The sequence below is a fragment of the Engystomops pustulosus genome, chromosome 2 (assembly GCF_040894005.1).
Source record: "Engystomops pustulosus chromosome 2, aEngPut4.maternal, whole genome shotgun sequence".
Taxonomy (NCBI): Eukaryota; Metazoa; Chordata; class Amphibia; order Anura; family Leptodactylidae; genus Engystomops; species Engystomops pustulosus.
In genome coordinates, this window is record NC_092412.1 from 226503558 (window position 1) to 226523871 (window position 20314).

The following is a 20314-nucleotide window of genomic DNA, read 5'->3' on the forward strand; positions in this document are numbered from 1 at the left end:
ATCTGCTGGTGGCTGTAGTTGCTGCAGTGCATCTACTAGCAAATTGTGAGCAATTTGGAGTGAGACTTGCGACCACTGTGTTTTGCGCTTAGTGACGCACATATCCATCGCAAAGACCGAAGTGGGAAAATTTATTAGGGCCCGGGGTTGGATTTCAATTAGGCACAGTCTGCCATTTCCTTTTTTATTTTACGTTTATTTTTTTCATAACTCAGCGTCATCTCATCTGGCATAGTAGTGTGCTTTAATACTTGGCTAGAAAATAGCCATAGGAGAATCCAAACGGCTTACTTACGCCTACAGTAGCGTTATATATATTTGATTTCTGGTTGATCTGCTGGTGGTTGTGGTTGCTGCAGTGCATCTACTAGCAAATTGTGAGCAATTTGGAGTGAGACTTGCGACCACTGTGTTTTGCGCTTAGTGACGCACATATCCATCGCAAAGACCGAAGTGGGAAAATTTATTAGGGCCCGGGGTTGTATTTCAATTAGGCACAGTCTGCCATTTCCTTTTTTATTTTACGTTTATTTTTTTCATAACTCAGCGTCATCTCATCTGGCATAGTAGTGTGCTTTAATACTTGGCTAGAAAATAGCCATAGGAGAATCCAAACGGCTTACTTACGCCTACAGTAGCGTTATATATATTTGATTTCTGGTTGATCTGCTGGTGGCTGTAGTTGCTGCAGTGCATCTACTAGCAAATTGTGAGCAATTTGGAGTGAGACTTGCGACCACTGTGTTTTGCGCTTAGTGACGCACATATCCATCGCAAAGACCGAAGTGGGAAAATTTATTAGGGCCCGGGGTTGGATTTCAATTAGGCACAGTCTGCCATTTCCTTTTTTCTTTTACGTTTATTTTTTTAATAACTCAGCGTCATCTCATCTGGCATAGCAGTGTGCTTTCATACTTGGCTAGAAAATAGCCATAGCAATAGGATAGCATCGTTTGGTTTTAAAAACTAAAAAACACACAAAAAAAAAAAAAACACAAAAAAAAGTTAAAAAAAAAATTAAAGTTATAACTCTCATTTTCAAAATGTTTAACCCGAGGGCTAGGGGTAGAGGACGAGGGCGGGGACGTGGGCGTCCAACTACTGCAGGGGTCAGAGGCCGTGGTCGTGGGCGGGGTGAGACACCACCTGCTTATGAGGGAGCAGGGGAACGCTGCAGAGCTACACTCCCTAGGTTCATGTCTGAAGTTACTGGGACTCGTGGTAGAGCACTGTTGAGGCCAGAACAGTGCGAACAGGTGATGTCGTGGATTGCCGACAATGCTTCGAGCAATTTGTCCACCAGTCAGTCTTCCACGCAGTCCACCCATGTCACCGAAATCGGCACTCCTCCAGCTCCTGCACCTCAGCCTCCTCCCCCCCAGTCTGCCCCCTCCCAGCAAAATTTGCCATTTGAACCGGCATACTCTGAGGAACTGTTTTCTGGACCCTTCCCACAGTCACAAACCACTTGTCCGGTTGCTGATGAGCAATTTTCCGATGCCCAGGTTTTCCACCAGTCGCAGTCTGTGGGTGATGATGACCTTGTTGACGTACTGGAAGAAGTGTGTAAAGAGGTGTCCGACGATGAGGAGACACGGTTGTCAGACAGTGGGGAAGTTGTTGTCAGGGCAGGAAGTCCGAGGGGGGAGCAGACTGAGGGATCGGAGGATGATGAGGTGACAGACCCAAGCTGGGTTGAGAGTCCGGGTGAACACAGTGCTTCTGTGACGGAGGAGAGTCCTCGACCAGAACAGGTTGGAAGAGGCAGTGGTGGGGCCAGACGGAGAGGCAGGGCCAGAGCTGGTGCATCAGCGCCAAATGGGTCAACTAGTGAAGCTCCCGTGGCGAGGGCTCCTGCGGCGAGGGCTAGATTTTCAGAAGTCTGGAGGTTCTTTAAGGAAACACCGGATGACCGACGGACTGTGGTGTGCCACATTTGCCAAACCAGGATCAGCAGGGGTTCCACCACTAATAGCTTAACTACCACCAGTATGCGCAGGCATATGAATGCTAAACACCCCACTCAGTGGCAACAAGCGCGTTCACCTCCGGCCGTGCACACCACTGCTCCTTCCCCTGTGTCAGCTGATAGTCAGCCCCCTGCCCAGGACCCTGCCACAAAAACCCCATCGTCGCCTCCACGATCCTCCACAGCATCCACCAGCGTTCAGCTCTCCATACCCCAGACGCTGGAGCGGAAACGCAAATATAGTGCAACCCACCCGCACGCCCAAGCCCTTAATGTGCACATCTCCAGATTGCTAAGCCTGGAGATGCTGCCCTATAGGCTAGTAGAGACCGAGGCCTTTCGCAGCCTCATGGCGGCGGCCGCCCCTCGGTATTCGGTCCCCAGCCGCCACTACTTTTCCCGATGTGCCGTCCCAGCCCTGCACCAGCACGTGTCAGACAACATAATCCGTGCCCTGACCAACGCCGTTTCTGACAAGGTCTACCTGACCACGGACACGTGGACGAGTGCTGCCGGGCAGGGCCACTATATATCGCTGACGGCACATTGGGTTAACTTGGTGGAGGCTGGGACCGAGTCTGACCCTGCGGCTGGTCATATACTGCCGACGCCGAGGATTGCGGGGCCTACCTCGGTCCAGGTGTTTCAGGCCTACTATGCCTCCTTCTCCTCCCACCCCTCCTCCACCTCCTCCTCCGAACGACCATCCGTGGGCATGGCGCCATCAGTCGGTAGCTCTAGGCACAGCAGCAGTGCCGTCGCTAAGCGACAGCAGGCGGTGCTCAAACTGCTGAGCCTAGGCGATAAAAGGCACACCGCCCAAGAACTATTACAGGGCATCACGGCGCAGACTGATCTGTGGCTGGCACCGCTGAACCTGAAGCCAGGCATGGTTGTGTGTGACAACGGCCGTAACCTGGTGGCGGCTCTGCAACTCGGCAGACTGACACATGTGCCATGCCTGGCCCATGTGTTAAATCTGATAGTTCAGCGTTTCCTTAAGACATACCCCAATCTGTCTGATTTGCTCACGAAGGTGCGCCGCATCTGTGCGCATTTCAGGAAGTCCAGCACAGATGCTGCCACTCTCAGGGCAGCGCAGCGCCGCCTCCAACTGCCCGCTCACCGACTGTTGTGCGACGTGCCCACGAGGTGGAATTCAACACTGACCATGTTATCCAGAGTTTACCAGCAGCGCCGAGCGATTGTAGACTGCCAGATGTCAACTTCCACCAGAACTGGTAGTCAGGTCAGTCAGCTTCCTCAAGTCTACAATGAGGAGTGGACGTGGATGTCTGATATCTGTCAGGTGCTGAGTAACTTTGAGGAGTCAACACAGATGGTCAGTGGCGATGCCGCCATCATCAGCCTCACCATCCCGCTGCTTGGCCTGTTGAAAAACTCTCTGGTCAGCATGAAGTCGGAAGCTTTGCGCTCCTCACAAGAGACGGGGGAAGAAGATTCCCTTGTTGATAGCCAAAGCACCCTTAGGTCTGTTTCTCAGCGCATATCGGAGGAGGTGGAGGTGGAGGAGGATGAGGAGGAAGAGGAGGAGAATGTTGGCGAGACACAAGAGGGGACCATTGTTGAGTCCTTCACTGTTCAGCGTGTATGGGCAGAAGAAGAGGAGTTGGAGGAGTTGGAGGAGGAGGAAATGGACAGTCAGGCCAGTGAGGGGAGTGAATTCTTACGCGTTGGTACTCTGGCGCATATGGCAGATTTCATGCTAGGCTGCCTATCCCGTGACCCTCGCGTTCAAAGAATTTATTCCAGCACCGATTACTGGGTGTTCACTCTCCTGGACCCACGGTACAAGCAAAATCTTTCCACTCTCATCCATGGAGAGGAAAGGAGTGTGAGAATGCATGAATACCAGCAGGCCCTGGTGCACAAGCTGAAACAGTATTTCCCTTCTGACAGCGCTAGCGGCAGAGTGCGTAGTTCTGCGGGACAAGTAGCAAGGGAGAGTAGGCGAGCAGGCAGCTTGTCCAGCACTGGCAAGGGTACGCTTTACAAGGCTTTTGCCAGCTTTATGTCACCCCAGCAAGACACTGTCACCTGTCCCCAGTCTCGGCAGAGTAGGGCTGATCTTTACAGAAAGATGGTGAGGGAGTATGTAGCTGACCATACCATCGTCCTAAATGATCACACAGCTCCCTACAACTACTGGGTTTCAAAGCTGGACATGTGGCACGAACTGGCGCTGTACGCCTTGGAGGTTCTTGCCTGCCCTGCCGCTAGCGTCTTGTCCGAGCGGGTTTTCAGTGCAGCTGGTGGCATCATCACCGATAAGCGTACATGCCTGTCGACTGACAGCGCTGACAGGCTGACGCTTATCAAGATGAATAAAGCCTGGATTTCTCCTAATTTCCAATCTCCACCAGGTGAAGGAAGCTCAACCTGAATAATTTATCCACTCCTCCTCCTCCTCATTTTCCTCCTTCTCCTCCTCTTTGTACAGTAAAGCAGAGGAAACTGGCTATTTTTTGACAGGGCCCACTGGCTCTAGCTATAGTACTTTATGCATTTAATTTTTATGGAGGGCCACCGACCCGGTCCTCTGTTTTAAACAATTTTTGGGAGTGCCACATACAGGCACTCAATCTATTCCATTTTTCTGGAGGGCCACCTACCTGCTCCTCTGGTTTGAAAACTTTTTTGGACTGCCACATACAGGCACTCAATCTATTCCATTTTTCTGGAGGGCCACCTACCTGCTCCTCTGGTTTGAAAACTTTTTTGGACTGCCACATACAGGCACTCAATCTATTCCATTTTTATGGAGGGCCACCTACCTGCTCCTCTGGTTTGAAAACTTTTTTGGACTGCCACATACAGGCACTCAATCTATTCCATTTTACTGGAGGGCCACCTACCTGCTCCTCTGGTTTGAAAACTTTTTTGGACTGCCACATACAGGCACTCAATCTATTCCATTTTTCTGGAGGGCCACCTACCTGCTTCTCTGGTTTGAAAACGTTTTTGGACTGCCACATACAGGCACTCAATCTATTCCATTTTACTGGAGGGCCACCTACCTGCTCCTCTGGTTTGAAAACTTTTTTGGACTGCCACATACAGGCACTCAATCTATTCAATTTTTCTGGAGGGCCACCTACCTGCTCCTCTGGTTTGAAAACTTTTTTGGACTGCCACATACAGGCACTCAATCTATTCCATTTTTCTGGAGGGCCACCTACCTGCTCCTCTGGTTTGAAAACTTTTTTGGACTGCCACATACAGGCACTCAATCTATTCCATTTTTATGGAGGGCCACCTACCTGCTCCTCTGGTTTGAAAACTTTTTTGGACTGCCACATACAGGCACTATCCAAATTGAATTGTCTCCATAGCAGCCTCCACACGTTGTCTCCATTGCTACCTCCAAAAGTCGTCCATATAGCTGCCTCCATACATCGTCCCTTTATCAAACGAGGTGTGTCAGGCAGAAATGTGGGTTGTTTTCATGGATTCCACATCAAAGTTGTTAACTTTGTCACCACCCTGCTGTGTTATCCACAAAATACACTGGCAAACTTTTACCATTTACGGATATTATTTCAGCGCTTCTTGCGCATCTGTTTACATTCCCCTCACCCGCCATATCCTAAACTTATAAGAACGCAACTACACTTGATCTTATACAAAAGGTTCTTAGAAGTGCTGTTTGGGGAGTAGCCTAGAGACAGGGGCCTGGATTGGCGAAAGCTCGCCTGGCAGCGGAGCGCCAGCTCCATGCCAAGAACCAACTAACATAGTTTTAACTGCAGCACCTTTAATCTACTACTAGTTCACTGCCTCCATACATGGCCGCCTTATCAAATGTGCTGTGTCAGGCAGAATTTTGGGTTGTTTTCATGGCTTCCACAACAAACTTGTTAACTTTGTCGCCACCCTGCTGTGTAATCCTCAAAATATACTGGCAAACTTTTACCATTTACGGATATTATTTCAGCGCTTCTTGCGCATCTGTTTACATTCCCCTCACCCGCCATATTCCAAACTTATAAGAACGCTACTACACTTAACTTGGTGCAGGCTGGGACCGAGTCTGACCCTGGGGCTGGTCATATACTGCCGACGCAGAGGATTGCGGTGCCTACCTCGGTCCAGGTGTTTCAGGCCTACTATGCCTCCTCCTCCTCCCACCCCTCCTCCACCTCCTCCTCCTCCGAATTACCATCCGTGGGCATGGCGCCATCAGTCGGTAGCTCTAGGCACAGCAGCAGTGCCGTTGCTAAGCGACAGCAGGCGGTGCTCAAACTGCTGAGCCTAGGTGATAAAAGGCACACCGCCCAAGAGCTATTACAGGGCATTCCGCATCAAACTTGTTAACTTTGTCGCCACCTTGCTGTGTAAGCCACAAAATATACTGGAAAACTTTTTTCATTTACGGATATTATTTCAGCGCTTCTTGCGCAGATGTTTACATTCCCCTCACCCGCCATATCCTAAACTTATAAGAACGCTACTACACTTGATCTTATACAAAAGGTTCTTAGAAGTGCTGTTTGGGGAGTAGCCTAGAGACAGGGGCTTGGATTGGCGAAAGCTCGCCTGGCAGCGGAGCGCCAGCTCCATGCCAAGATCCAACTAACATAGTTTTAACTGCAGCACCTTTAATCTACTACTAGTTCACTGCCTCCATACATGGTCCCCTTATCAAACGAGCTGTGTCAGGCAGAATTTTGGATTGTTTTCATGGCTTCCATGTTAACTTTGTCGCCACCCTGCTGTGTAATCCACAAAATATACTGGCAAACTTTTATCATGTACCGATATTATTTGAGCGCTTCTTGCTCACCTCCTTTGGTTCCTCTCTGCCACCCATTGGTTTGAAGCCTGAGTCCATTTAGGGTATGTTGCCATGACACTCTCTAGCCTGCCGCTGCTGCCGCTGCCTCTGCATGCCGTCCCCTATAGTGTCAGGGTCAATTATTGGATGTTTTAGATGCTATCTAGCCTCATTCGGTCACTCTGTCATGGCCATGCTGTTGCCCATAATTTTGGCATAATGGTGCGATTAAGCAGCCTCAGAGGCATCCATGCATGCTGCCCCTGCTGTTTCCTGTCCATTTCCGTGGTGTTTCCATCCTTTTCTGAGGTTCCCAGGTGTTTGGCCAAGCTTCCCTGTGCAGAGCCTTGGTCCCCTTGAAAAATGCTCGAGTCTCCCATTGACTTCAATGGGGCTCGTTACTCGAAACGAGCACTCGAGCATCGGGAAAAGTTCGTCTCGAATAACGAGTACCCGAGCATTTTAGTGCTCGCTCATCTCTAGTCTGTATGTTATAAAGCAGGAGGGGCTGAGCAGATTCTCCATAGTATCCTGTATGCAAGTAATATGTTATATAGCAGGAGTAGCTGAACAGAATCTCCATAGTATCTTTTATGCAAGTAGTATTTTATATAGAAGGAAGGGGCTGAGCAGATGTCTGCCAACAACATGTTATAGAGCAGGAAGAGCTGAGCAGATCCTACATAATGTCCATACTTACAGGCAGCATGCTCATCCCTCCTCTTTCATAACATGCTGTCTGTTCAGTTCCTCCTGCTTTATAACATGCTGCCTGTAGATAGGATACTATTAGAGATGAGCGAACATACTCGTCCGAGCTTGATGCTCGTTCGAGCATTAGCGTACTCGAAACTGCTCGTTGCTCGGGCGAATACTTCGCCCACTCAAGAAAATGGCAGCTCCCGCCGTTTTGCTTTTTGGCGGCCAGAAACAGAGCCAATCACAAGCCAGGAGACTCTGCACTCCACCCAGCATGACGTGGTACCCTTACACATCGATAGCAGTGGTTGGCTGGCCAGATCAGGTGACCCTGGGATAGACTAGCCCCTGCCCGCGCTGCTCGGATCATTCTCTGTCTGGATGCCGCTAGGGAGAGAGCTGCTGCTGGTCAGGGAAAGCGTTAGGGTGTTCTATTAGAATAGTGTTAGGCAGGAGTGATTCAACAAGAACCCAACAGCCCTTCTTAGGGCTACAATAACGTTATACTTTTTTTTTTTTGTTTGCTTGTGGCTGGGCTTGCTGGCACTAGTAGTGCAGCTAGTACCATATTGTGAGGAATTTGCAGGAGGACTTGCTACCGTTGTGTTTAGCTCTTAGTGACACACATATCCACCTCAAACACCAAAGTGGGAAAATTTATTAGGGGTTTGATTTCAATTAGGCACAGTCTGCCATTTACTTTTTATTTTACGTTTATTTTTTTAATAACTCAGCGTCATCTCATCTGGCATAGCAGTGTGCTTTCATACTTGGCTAGAAAATAGCCATAGGAGAATCCAAACGGCTTACTTACGCCTACAGTAGCGTTATATATATTTGATTTCTGGTTGATCTGCTGGTGGCTGTAGTTGTTGCAGTGCATCTACTAGCAAATTGTGAGCAATTTGTAGTGAGAGTTGCGACCGCTGTGTTTTGCGCTTAGTGACGCACATATCCATCGCAAAGACCGAAGTGGGAAAATTTATTAGGGGTTGGATTTCAATTAGGCACAGTCTGCCATTTCCTTTTTTATTTTACGTTTATTTTTTTAATAACTCAGCGTCATCTCATCTGGCATAGCAGTGTGCTTTCATACTTGGCTAGAAAATAGCCATAGGAGAATCCAAACGGCTTACTTACGCCTACAGTAGCGTTATATATATTTGATTTCTGGTTGATCTGCTGGTGGCTGTCCTTGCTGCAGTGCATCTACTAGCAAAGTGTGAGCAATTTGTAGTGAGAGTTGCGACCGCTGTGTTTTGCGCTTAGTGACGCACATATCCATCGCAAAGACCGAAGTGGGAAAATTTATTAGGGGTTGGATTTCAATTAGGCACAGTCTGCCATTTCCTTTTTTATTTTACGTTTATTTTTTTAATAACTCAGCGTCATCTCATCAGTGTGCTTTCATACTTGGCTAGAAAATAGCCATAGGAGAATCCAAACGGCTTACTTACGCCTACAGTAGCGTTATATATATTTGATTTCTGGTTGATCTGCTGGTGGCTGTAGTTGCTGCAGTGCATCTACTAGCAAATTGTGAGCAATTTGGAGTGAGACTTGCGACCGCTGTGTTTTGCGCTTAGTGACGCACATATCCATCGCAAAGACCGAAGTGGGAAAATTTATTAGGGGTTGGATTTCAATTAGGCACAGTCTGCCATTTCCTTTTTATTTTACGTTTATTTTTTCATAACTCAGCGTCATCTCATCTGGCATAGCAGTGTGCTTTCATACTTGGCTAGAAAATAGCCATAGCAATAGGATAGCATTGTTTGGTTTTAAAAACTAAAAAACACAAAAAAAAACTAAAAAACACAAAAAAACACAAAAAAAAGTAAAAAAAAAATTAAAGTTATAACTTTCATTTTCAAAATGTTTAACCCGAGGGCTAGGGGTAGAGGACGAGGGCGGGGACGTGGGCGTCCAACTACTGCAGGAATCAGAGGCCGTGGTCCTGGGCGGGGTGAGACACCACCTGCTGATGAGGGAGCAGGGGAACGCCGCAGAGCTACACTCCCTAGGTTCATGTCTGAAGTTACTGGGACTCGTGGTAGAGCACTGTTGAGGCCAGAACAGTGCGAACAGGTGATGTCGTGGATTGCCGACAATGCTTCGAGCAATTTGTCCACCAGTCAGTCTTCCACGCAGTCCACCCATGTCACCGAAATCGGCACTCCTCCAGCTCCTGCACCTCAGCCTCCTCCCCCCCAGTCTGCCCCCTCCCAGGAAAATTTGGCATTTGAACCGGCATACTCTGAGGAACTGTTTTCTGGACCCTTCCCACAGTCACAAACCACTTGTCCGGTTGCTGATGAGCAATTTTCCGATGCCCAGGTTTTCCACCAGTCGCAGTCTGTGGGTGATGATGACCTTCTTGACGTAGTGGAAGAAGTGTGTAAAGAGGTGTCCAACGATGAGGAGACACGGTTGTCAGACAGTGGGGAAGTTGTTGTCAGGGCAGGAAGTCCGAGGGGGGAGCAGACTGAGGGATCGGAGGATGATGAGGTGACAGACCCAAGCTGGGTTGATAGGCCGGGTGAACACAGTGCTTCTGAGACGGAGGAGAGTCCTCGACCAGAACAGGTTGGAAGAGGCAGTGGTGGGGCCAGACGGAGAGGCAGGGCCAGACCTGGTGCATCAGCGCCAAATGTGTCAACTAGTGAAGATCCCGTGGCGAAGGCTCCTGCGGCGAGGGCTAGATTTTCAGAAGTCTGGAGGTTCTTTAAGGAAACACCGGATGACCGACGGACTGTGGTGTGCAACATTTGCCAAACCAGGATCAGCAGGGGTTCCACCACTAATAGCTTAACTACCACCAGTATGCGCAGGCATATGAATGCTAAACACCCCACTCAGTGGCAACAAGCCCGTTCACCTCCGGCCGTGCACACCACTGCTCCTTCCCCTGTGTCAGCTGATAGTCAGCCCCCTGCCCAGGACCCTGCCACAAAAACCCCATCGTCGCCTCCACGATCCTCCACAGCATCCACCAGCGTTCAGCTCTCCATACCCCAGACGCTGGAGCGGAAACGCAAATATAGTGCAACCCACCCGCACGCCCAAGCCCTTAATGTCCACATCTCCAGATTGCTCAGCCTGGAGATGCTGCCCTATAGGCTAGTAGAGACCGAGGCCTTTCGCAACCTCATGGCGGCAGCCGCCCCTCGGTATTCGGTCCCCAGCCGCCACTACTTTTCCCGATGTGCCGTCCCAGCCCTGCACCAGCACGTGTCAGACAACATCATCCGTGCCCTGACCAACGCCGTTTCTGACAAGGTCCACCTGACCACGGACACGTGGACGAGTGCTGCCGGGCAGGGCCACTATGTATCGCTGACGGCACATTGGGTTAACTTGGTGGAGGCTGGGACCGAGCCTGACCCTGCGGCTGGTCATATACTGCCGACGCCAAGGATTGCGGGGCCTACCTCGGTCCAGGTGTTTCAGGCCTACTATGCCTCCTCCTCCTCCCACCCCTCCTCCACCTCCTCCTCCGAACTACCATCCGTGGGCATGGCGCCATCAGTCGGTAGCTCTAGGCACAGCAGCAGTGCCGTCGCTAAGCGACAGCAGGCGGTGCTCAAACTGCTGAGCCTAGGCGATAAAAGGCACACCGCCCAAGAACTATTACAGGGCATCACGGCGCAGACTGATCTGTGGCTGGCACCGCTGAACCTGAAGCCAGGCATGGTTGTGTGTGACAACGGCCGTAACCTGGTGGCGGCTCTGCAACTCGGCAGACTGACACATGTGCCATGCCTGGCCCATGTGTTAAATCTGATAGTTCAGCGTTTCCTCAAGACATACCCCAATCTGTCTGATTTGCTCACGAAGGTGCGCCGCATCTGTGCGCATTTCAGGAAGTCCAGCACAGATGCTGCTAATCTCAGGGCAGCGCAGCGCCGCCTCCAACTGCCCGCTCACCGACTGTTGTGCGACGTGCCCACGAGGTGGAATTCAACACTGACCATGTTATCCAGAGTTTACCAGCAGCGCCGAGCGATTGTAGACTGCCAGATGTCAACTTCCACCAGAACTGGTAGTCAGGTCAGTCAGCTTCCTCAAGTCTACAATGAGGAGTGGACGTGGATGTCTGATATCTGTCAGGTGCTGAGTAACTTTGAGGAGTATCATAGTATCATAGTATATAAGGCTGGAAGGAGACGCAAGTCCATCAAGTCCAACCTTCAAGAATTAAATAAATGTTTTATCCCCATAACCCGTGATATTTTTTCTCTCCAGAAAGTCATCCAGGCCTCTCTTGAACATGTACATAGAGTCCGCCATAACAACCTCCTGCGGCAGAGAGTTCCATAGTCTCACTGCTCTTACAGTAAAGAACCTTTGTCTATGGTGATGGTAGAATCGCCTCTCCTCTAGGCGTAGAGGATGCCCCCTTGTCCTGGTCACAGACCTAGGTATAAAAATATCTTTGGAGAGATCCTTGTACTGTCCGTTCAGGTATTTGTACATTGTAATGAGGTCTCCCCTCAGTCGTCTTTTTTCTAAACTGAATAATCCCAAATTTTGTAATCTGTCATTGTATTCTAGTCCCCCCATTCCCCTAATAATCCTGGTTGCTCTCCTCTGCACCCGTTCCAGCTCTACTATATCCTTTTTATATACTGGTGCCCAAAACTGTACACAATATTCCATGTGTGGTCTGACCAGGGATTTGTATAAGGGCAGAACTATGTTTTTATCATGAGAATCTATTCCTCTCTTGATACATCCCATTATTTTATTTGCTTTAGCAGCAGCCGCCTGGCTCTGGTCACTAAAATTAAGTTTACCATCCACCAATACGCCCAAGTCCTTTTCAGCTTCGGTTTTACTAAGTAATTGACCGTTTAGAACATAATTATACTTTTTGTTTCCATGGCCCAAGTGCATAACTTTACATTTATCTACATTAAACCTCATCAACCATTTCTCTGCCCATCCCTCAAGCTTCCACAAATCCCTCTGTAATGCTAAACTATCGACCTCAGTATTTATTACTTTACACAGCTTAGTATCATCTGCAAATATTGAAACTTGACTGTGTAAACCCACTACAAGGTCATTAATAAAAATATTAAAAAGAAGTGGCCCCAATACTGACCCCTGTGGCACTCCACTGGTAACATCAACCCAATCTGAGAATGTGCCATTAATGACCACCCTCTGTTTTCTATCACTAAGCCAATTACTTACCCAGATACACAGATTTTCTCCTATTCCCAGCAGTCTCATTTTATATACCAACCTTTTATGTGGCACGGTGTCAAATGCCTTTGAAAAGTCCAGATATACAACATCCACAGCGTCCCCCAGATCCAGTCTTGAACTTACCTCCTCGTAGAAACCAATCAGATTAGTCTGACAGGACCGATCTCTCATAAACCCATGCTGACGCTGGGTTATAAGGTTGTGCACAGTGAGATACTCCAGGATAGCATCTCTAATAAACCCCTCAAATATTTTCCCCACCACAGCAGTTAGACTTACGGGTCTGTAGTTTCCAGGATCGCTATTTGATCCTTTTTTGTATATTGGTACCACATTTGCTATGCGCCATTCCTGTGGAACATAACCAGTCCTCAGTGAATCTTCAAATATTAAAAATAACGGTCTGTCTATCACCGTACATAATTCATGCAGAACCCGGGGGTGTATGCCATCTGGCCCAGGTGATTTATCTATCTTAGTGGTTGCGAGGCGGCGCCGTACCTCTTCCTGGGTTAAACTGTTGACATTATAAAAAGAATTTACATTATTCCTCATTGTGTCTTCCACCAGGGGATTTTCCTGAGTCAACACAGATGGTCAGTGGCGATGCCGCCATCATCAGCCTCACCATCCCGCTGCTTGGCCTGTTGAAAAAATCTCTGATCAGCATGAAGTCGGAAGCTTTGCGCTCGTCACAAGAGACGGGGGAAGAAGATTCCCTTGTTGATAGCCAAAGCACCCTTAGGTCTGTTTCTCAGCGCATATCGGAGAAGGTGGAGGTGGAGGAGGATGAGGAGGAAGAGGAGGAGAATGTTGGCGAGACACAAGAGGGGACCATTGTTGAGTCCTTCACTGTTCAGCGTGTATGGGCAGAAGAAGAGGAGTTGGAGGAGTTGGAGGAGGAGGAAATGGACAGTCAGGCCAGTGAGGGGAGTGAATTCTTACGCGTTGGTACTCTGGCGCATATGGCAGATTTCATGCTAGGCTGCCTATCCCGTGACCCTCGCGTTCAAAGAATTTATTCCAGCACCGATTACTGGGTGTTCACTCTCCTGGACCCACGGTACAAGCAAAATCTTTCCACTCTCATCCCTGGAGAGGAAAGGAGTGTGAGAATGCATGAATACCAGCAGGCCCTGGTGCACAAGCTGAAACAGTATTTCCCTTCTGACAGCGCTAGCGGCAGAGTGCGTAGTTCTGCGGGACAAGTAGCGAGGGAGAGTAGGCGAGCAGGCAGCTTGTCCAGCACTGGCAAGGGTACGCTTTACAAGGCTTTTGCCAGCTTTATGTCACCCCAGCAAGACACTGTCACCTGTCCCCAGTCTCGGCAGAGTAGGGCTGATCTTTACAGAAAGATGGTGAGGGAGTACGTAGCTGACCATACCATCGTCCTAAATGATCACACAGCTCCCTACAACTACTGGGTTTCAAAGCTGGACATGTGGCACGAACTGGCGCTGTACGCCTTGGAGGTTCTTGCCTGCCCTGCCGCTAGCGTCTTGTCCGAGCGGGTTTTCAGTGCAGCTGGTGGCATCATCACCGATAAGCGTACACGCCTGTCGACTGACAGCGCTGACAGGCTGACGCTTATTAAGATGAATAAAGCCTGGATTTCTCATAATTTCCAATCTCCACCAGGTGAAGGAAGCTCAACCTGAATAATTTATCCACTCCTCCTCCTCCTCATTTTCCTCCTTCTCCTCCTCTTTGTACAGTAAAGCAGAGGAAACTGGCTATTTTTTGACAGGGTCCACTGGCTCTAGCTATAGTACTTTATGCATTTAATTTTTCTGGAGGGCCACCGACCTGGTCCTCTGTTTTAAACAATTTTTGGGAGTGCCACATACAGGCACTCAATCTATTCAATTTTTCTGGAGGGCCACCTACCTGCTCCTCTGGTTTGAAAACTTTTTTGGACTGCCACATACAGGCACTCAATCTATTCCATTTTTCTGGAGGGCCACCTACCTGCTCCTCTGGTTTGAAAACTTTTTTGGACTGCCACATACAGGCACTCAATCTATTCCATTTTTCTGGAGGGCCACCTACCTGCTCCTCTGGTTTGAAAACTTTTTTGGACTGCCACATACAGGCACTATCCAAATTAAATTGTCTCCATAGCAGCCTCCACACGTTGTCTCCATTGCTACCTCCAAAAGTCGTCCATATAGCTGCCTCCATACATCGTCCCTTTATCAAACGAGGTGTGTCAGGCAGAAATGTGGGTTGTTTTCATGGATTCTACATCAAAGTTGTTAACTTTGTCGCCACCCAGCTGTGTTATCCACAAAATATACTGGCAAACTTTTATCATTTACCAATATTATTTCAGCGCTTCTTGCGCTTCTGTTTACATTCCCCTCACCCGCCATATCCTAAACTTATAAGAATGCTACTACACTTGATCTTATACAAAAGGTTCTTAGAAGTGCTGTTTGGGGAGTAGCCTAGAGACACGGGCTTGGATTGGCGAAAGCTCGCCTGGCAGCGGAGCGCCAGCTCCATGCCAAGATCCAACTAACATAGTTTTAACTGCAGCACCTTTAATCTACTACTAGTTCACTGCCTCCATACATGGTCCCCTTATCAAACGAGCTGTGTCAGGCAGAATTTTGGGTTGTTTTCATGGCTTCCATGTTAACTTTGTCGCCACCCTGCTGTGTAATCCACAAAATATACTGGCAAACTTTTATCATGTACCGATATTATTTGAGCGCTTCTTGCTCACCTCCTTTGGTTCCTCTCTGCTACCCATTGGTTTGAAGCCTGAGTCCATTTAGGGTATGTTGCCATGCCACTCTCTAGCCTGCCGCTGCTGCCGCTGCCTCTGCATGCCGTCCCCTATAATGTCAGGGTCAATTATTGGATGTTTTAGATGCTATCTAGCCTCATTCGGTCACTCTGTCATGGCCATGCTGTTGCCCATAATTTTGGCATAATGGTGCGATTAAGCAGCCTCAGAGGCATCCATGCATGCTGCCCCTGCTGTTTCCTGTCCATTTCCGTGGTGTTTCCATCCTTTTCTGAGGTTCCCAGGTGTTTGGCCAAGCTTCCCTGTGCAGAGCCTTGGTCCCCTTGAAAAATGCTCGAGTCTCCCATTGACTTCAATGGGGCTCGTTATTCGAGACGAGCACTCGAGCATCGGGAAAAGTTCGTCTCGAATAACGAGTACCCGAGCATTTTAGTGCTCGCTCATCTCTAGATACTATGTAAAATCTGTTTAGTTCATTCTGCTCTATAACATGCTACCTACATATAGTTTACTAGCTTTACTCTTCAAATTTGAAACTACCGTAAGTACAATATGCACATATACCTAAGAGCTGATATTTGGACTAGTTTTTGGCAAAGGAGGGGAAGTTGGTTTCCATGTCCTTTATCCGGTGGCGTGGGATATGGACACATGGCCTGTATTTAGCTCTCTGTCTATAAAATCCATCGAGATTCACTGAGATTATTTTGTCAAGGAAAATGTAGTCTTTTCCTGTCTGGAGTATTTGCTGTGAACTGAATGAGACATTGAAATTCTGAAGTGATGTGAATGTGGATTTTCTCTCTCCATGGGGAACACATTACATCCTGTGCTATAGATGAACTGCTGAAGTACCAAACTTAGGTTTTATTCTATAACAGAGAGTTTGAGAAAGATTTTAGTATCAAGAATTCACTAGTGCAGGTCATGACGAATCCCAAAGACCAATTTTCTCCTCTGAATGCTTCACACTTTCAAAGTACTGTACATGGATTTAGGTCAATTTTCGGAGTGAGAGTCGGAGTGGTTAAATGTACCAATTCTTACTCAAGGTATGTGAAAATATATCATTTCAAGTATTAATTAAATTAAATAAAACCTTATAACTATAAAAATGTATTATTACAAATTATAATGCATAAGTAACCTCATTTTCTCTGACTATTCCCTTGATTGCTTCCTTCACCCACTGGTTTTTCCTGCTCAATTGATGATTGGTTACAAGGTCTTTATACGGGCAAACATAAATTTTTGTGGTAATAATATATCCCCATACAGGTAGATGAGAGGCAAAAAACAATTATTTTCAGGATAATGTAACTTTCCCGATCAACCGACAAACAAACAAATGTTTTTTTTCTAAGTAGTTAACAATGGAGCAATGATTGGAGATTAATGGTCTTGCTTAAATCTAAACTGAAAAATTGAATCAAATTTTATATTTAAAAAATGACTGATACAGGTGATATTAGTAAACTCTGTAATCTAATTCATTAAAGGAATATTCCGGGAATATGAATTTCTGATACGCAAAACCCATAATGCTATAAAGAAATGAATGTAACAAAAGTCAATGTCATTTGACATAAAATGGAGATTAAATAGTTAGTTTTTCTGATTCAGAAAATATTATGGCCTCTCCAAAGCATGGCCACACCAAGATGGCCACCACTGGAAACTACAAGTCCCATGATCCTTTAGTGCTTAGTTACTCCTCCTCCCTCTTAAGCTCTGCTCCCAGTGATGATGTAACAGACTTTCTTGCACTGTTATCATAGTATTGATGTGTAACTGCCATCACCAAAAAGATTGGCCATACTGGATGCACTGCAACCAACTGACTACAGCCAAACTTAATGGTGATCACATGACCTGCCCAGGCAGGTGCAGGACATGTGATCTAGACATGTGACCAGCGGCCATCTTCTATCCTGTGTCTTCTCTGCGCGGAGGAAACCAACAGACTGATTATAGAGCCAGTAGCATTTTAATTCTCCATTATACTGTATGTCAGCAGAATTTATTGTTAAGGGGAGCAAAACTTTAAATAACAACTAATTACATATTAGCTTATATTTTACGTACCCATTAGTATATGAATCATGCTTATTCCTGGAATACCCCTTTAAGTGAAGTAGCCTATCAATGCCTTTTTTGCTACTACTTTTTCCTGTAGTGAGCAATGAATTTGATGTTGCATAGATGGCATAGAGATAAGGAAAGGAAGTCAAAGATTAACTCTTTCCATACTTAAAAACTTGAAGATTCAACTCTATAAGGAGATACATCCTTCTAGTAACTGTATCACCCAAAAGGAAACTGTAGAGGTTGGCATTGTTTCTTAAAATTAAAGGGCAACACAGGGTAGGACATTCAATGAAGCTTCTAGGGATAAACAGCTCTAAAAGATACCAAGGTATTCTCTCAAATAAATTAAATCACACTGGCGGCACTCATCCCATTATCTGGTATCTTTATTCATTTCATATTTTGTCTGTTTTATAACCCTCCTCACCCATTGACCCTTTACAGTGACCATCCAGTGACTGTGAATAAAGATCTAAAGTCAATAGAAGCTTTATCTGCTTCTTATCTATCTTATTATTCAGATATATTATTATCAGCTGTCACTGGAGTACAGGACGGAAAGCTGATTTCTACACACTGCTAAAATCAAGAAGAAAGGCAGGTAAAAAAGAAGGGCACAGGAACATATTTCATTTAAAAAGTATATTCCAACCTTTACTATTATCATTGGGACTATTTATTTAAGTAATTTTGTTAAAAATATACTTTAAAATGACACTGTAAAAGGGACTATTGACTGCTTAATTTTTAGGTGTCTGGACAACCTCTTAAATCAGGCATCAGAGTCTTTATATTCTGACAGTCAGACACTTGTTTCCAGCACAAAGCACTTGCATCTCAGGGGAGCACAGACAGGGATAACAATAAGCCAAGAAAAGATCGATCAAATAAACAAATAAATAAAGATAAGATAGAGAAAAACTTACTATTACTGCTTTTTATTAATGTGCTCTATTCTGAAAATAATAAAAAATCTTACCAGGAGACTTTTAATGCTGCCTGAGACAATACATCTCTATAGAGCCACCACAGAAAAGAAGACATCATGTGTCTCTATTACTGTGACAGCCGTCTTCTGGGAGACCCTCAGTGTAATGCAGGTTTGAGTTTTCTAGGACAAATTGCCTGAACATCTTCACGTTCAATATGTACATACAGCTCCAAAGAAAACAATAGGGGCTCATTTACTAAGGGTCCGCAGACCACACTATCGCCGGAACATCCGAAGATTTCCGAAGTGCGCCACATTTAGAAGGGCTTTTTGGCGCACGTGATCAGATTTTGACATATTGGCGCAGGCTTTCACGCGACACAAATCCGGGGGGCGGGCCATCGAACGATTCGACGGATTTGAACAACGCGCGGGATTTAACATTCAAAATTGTGTCGCAAGCCATGCACTTACATGGACTGGGAAGAAGATGGTGAACTCCACGATCTTAGTGAATTGCGGCAGCTCCGAATCCTCGTCGGACAACGCACCCTGGGGATCGCAACGGGACAGGTAAGTAGAAGTGCCCCAATATGTTTGACCTTCAGTCAGTCCATAAACCGCAATGTCTTCATGTTTTTTTGACCCTTTCCTATCAGAATAAAATATTTCATCTTGTCTTATAAAAGATGTTGTTTCAAAGTTTTGTGCTGAAACCCACACGAATCACTAAGACACAAGAACAGAAGAAGTCAGTATTGCATTCAGCTCTTCCATCCTTCAGCGCTAGATGAAAGTTGTACTTTCTAGGCCATTGGGCGCTTTGTGCATAAGTCTTAAAGGGATTGTCTGGGATTCATTTATTTAGTTTTACTATGGCCTCTGTTTGTATAGGCTGTCGCAGGTACGCTCACTATGGAGGCGGTGTCACAGCTGAATCTCTCTATACAAACAGACATCGGGGGTAACAGGAGGCTATGTGCTGCGTGTAACCTGTTATTTTCATTTCTAGTATTTTAAGTATGGGCTTTTAGTACTGGCTTTCTTAATTATTCTGTTGGATCTTGAGAAGGTTTGTGCCAGAATTAAAATCAGACTCTTGATGGCGTGGAATTTGGCTATAAGTTGCGCTGGGGTTGTAAGTATTTAATAAAACAATAAAAGAGCTTACGGGTCATTTTGGTGTTTTTTTGACTATATAGACAAGAAAAACAAATCTGCATTGTACTTTTCTTTTCTATATTGTGCATTCAGTTTGGGGAAGAAGCATACTTAAATGTGTAATGATTTCTAAGTTCTGGCTTGTACATTCTGTAAAACACTGAATGGAAACAAATATTCAGGGTCGGCGTTAGATGGCAGCAAACAGGGCATTTGCCCAAGGCCCCTGTCCTAAAGGGGCCCCCTGCATGTGGACTTTTTATGGGCAGAAGATGTATTACACCCTCTTTTTTTATTACTACTTTGCTTTTTGAGTTAGTGCCTTCTCTTCCTTTCTCTTCCCTTTTTCAGCTGACACTTTTATAGTGTAATCCTGTACATTTTTATCAGGCACATTTTATGTAAAACCATTGAAGACCTTTAGATAAATAGGATATGCTTTACTTGTTTGTTCAATTCATAGTTTGGATCCCTTGTAACATTTATAAATGAGGTTCTGTTATCTTTATTATTAAGTATTTGAAGACTCATTAGATATCTCTATGGCAAGCGCTGGATGCCTCCAAGCCAATCATTTACATTGTAAAGTGGGACCTCCATACAGATATTCTTCTTCACATAGTCGACCCCTCAGATGTAAATATCTTTTTATGTTTTTGGTCTATGTCACCTCCCATGTATTATATTTTCTCATTTTTATAGCAG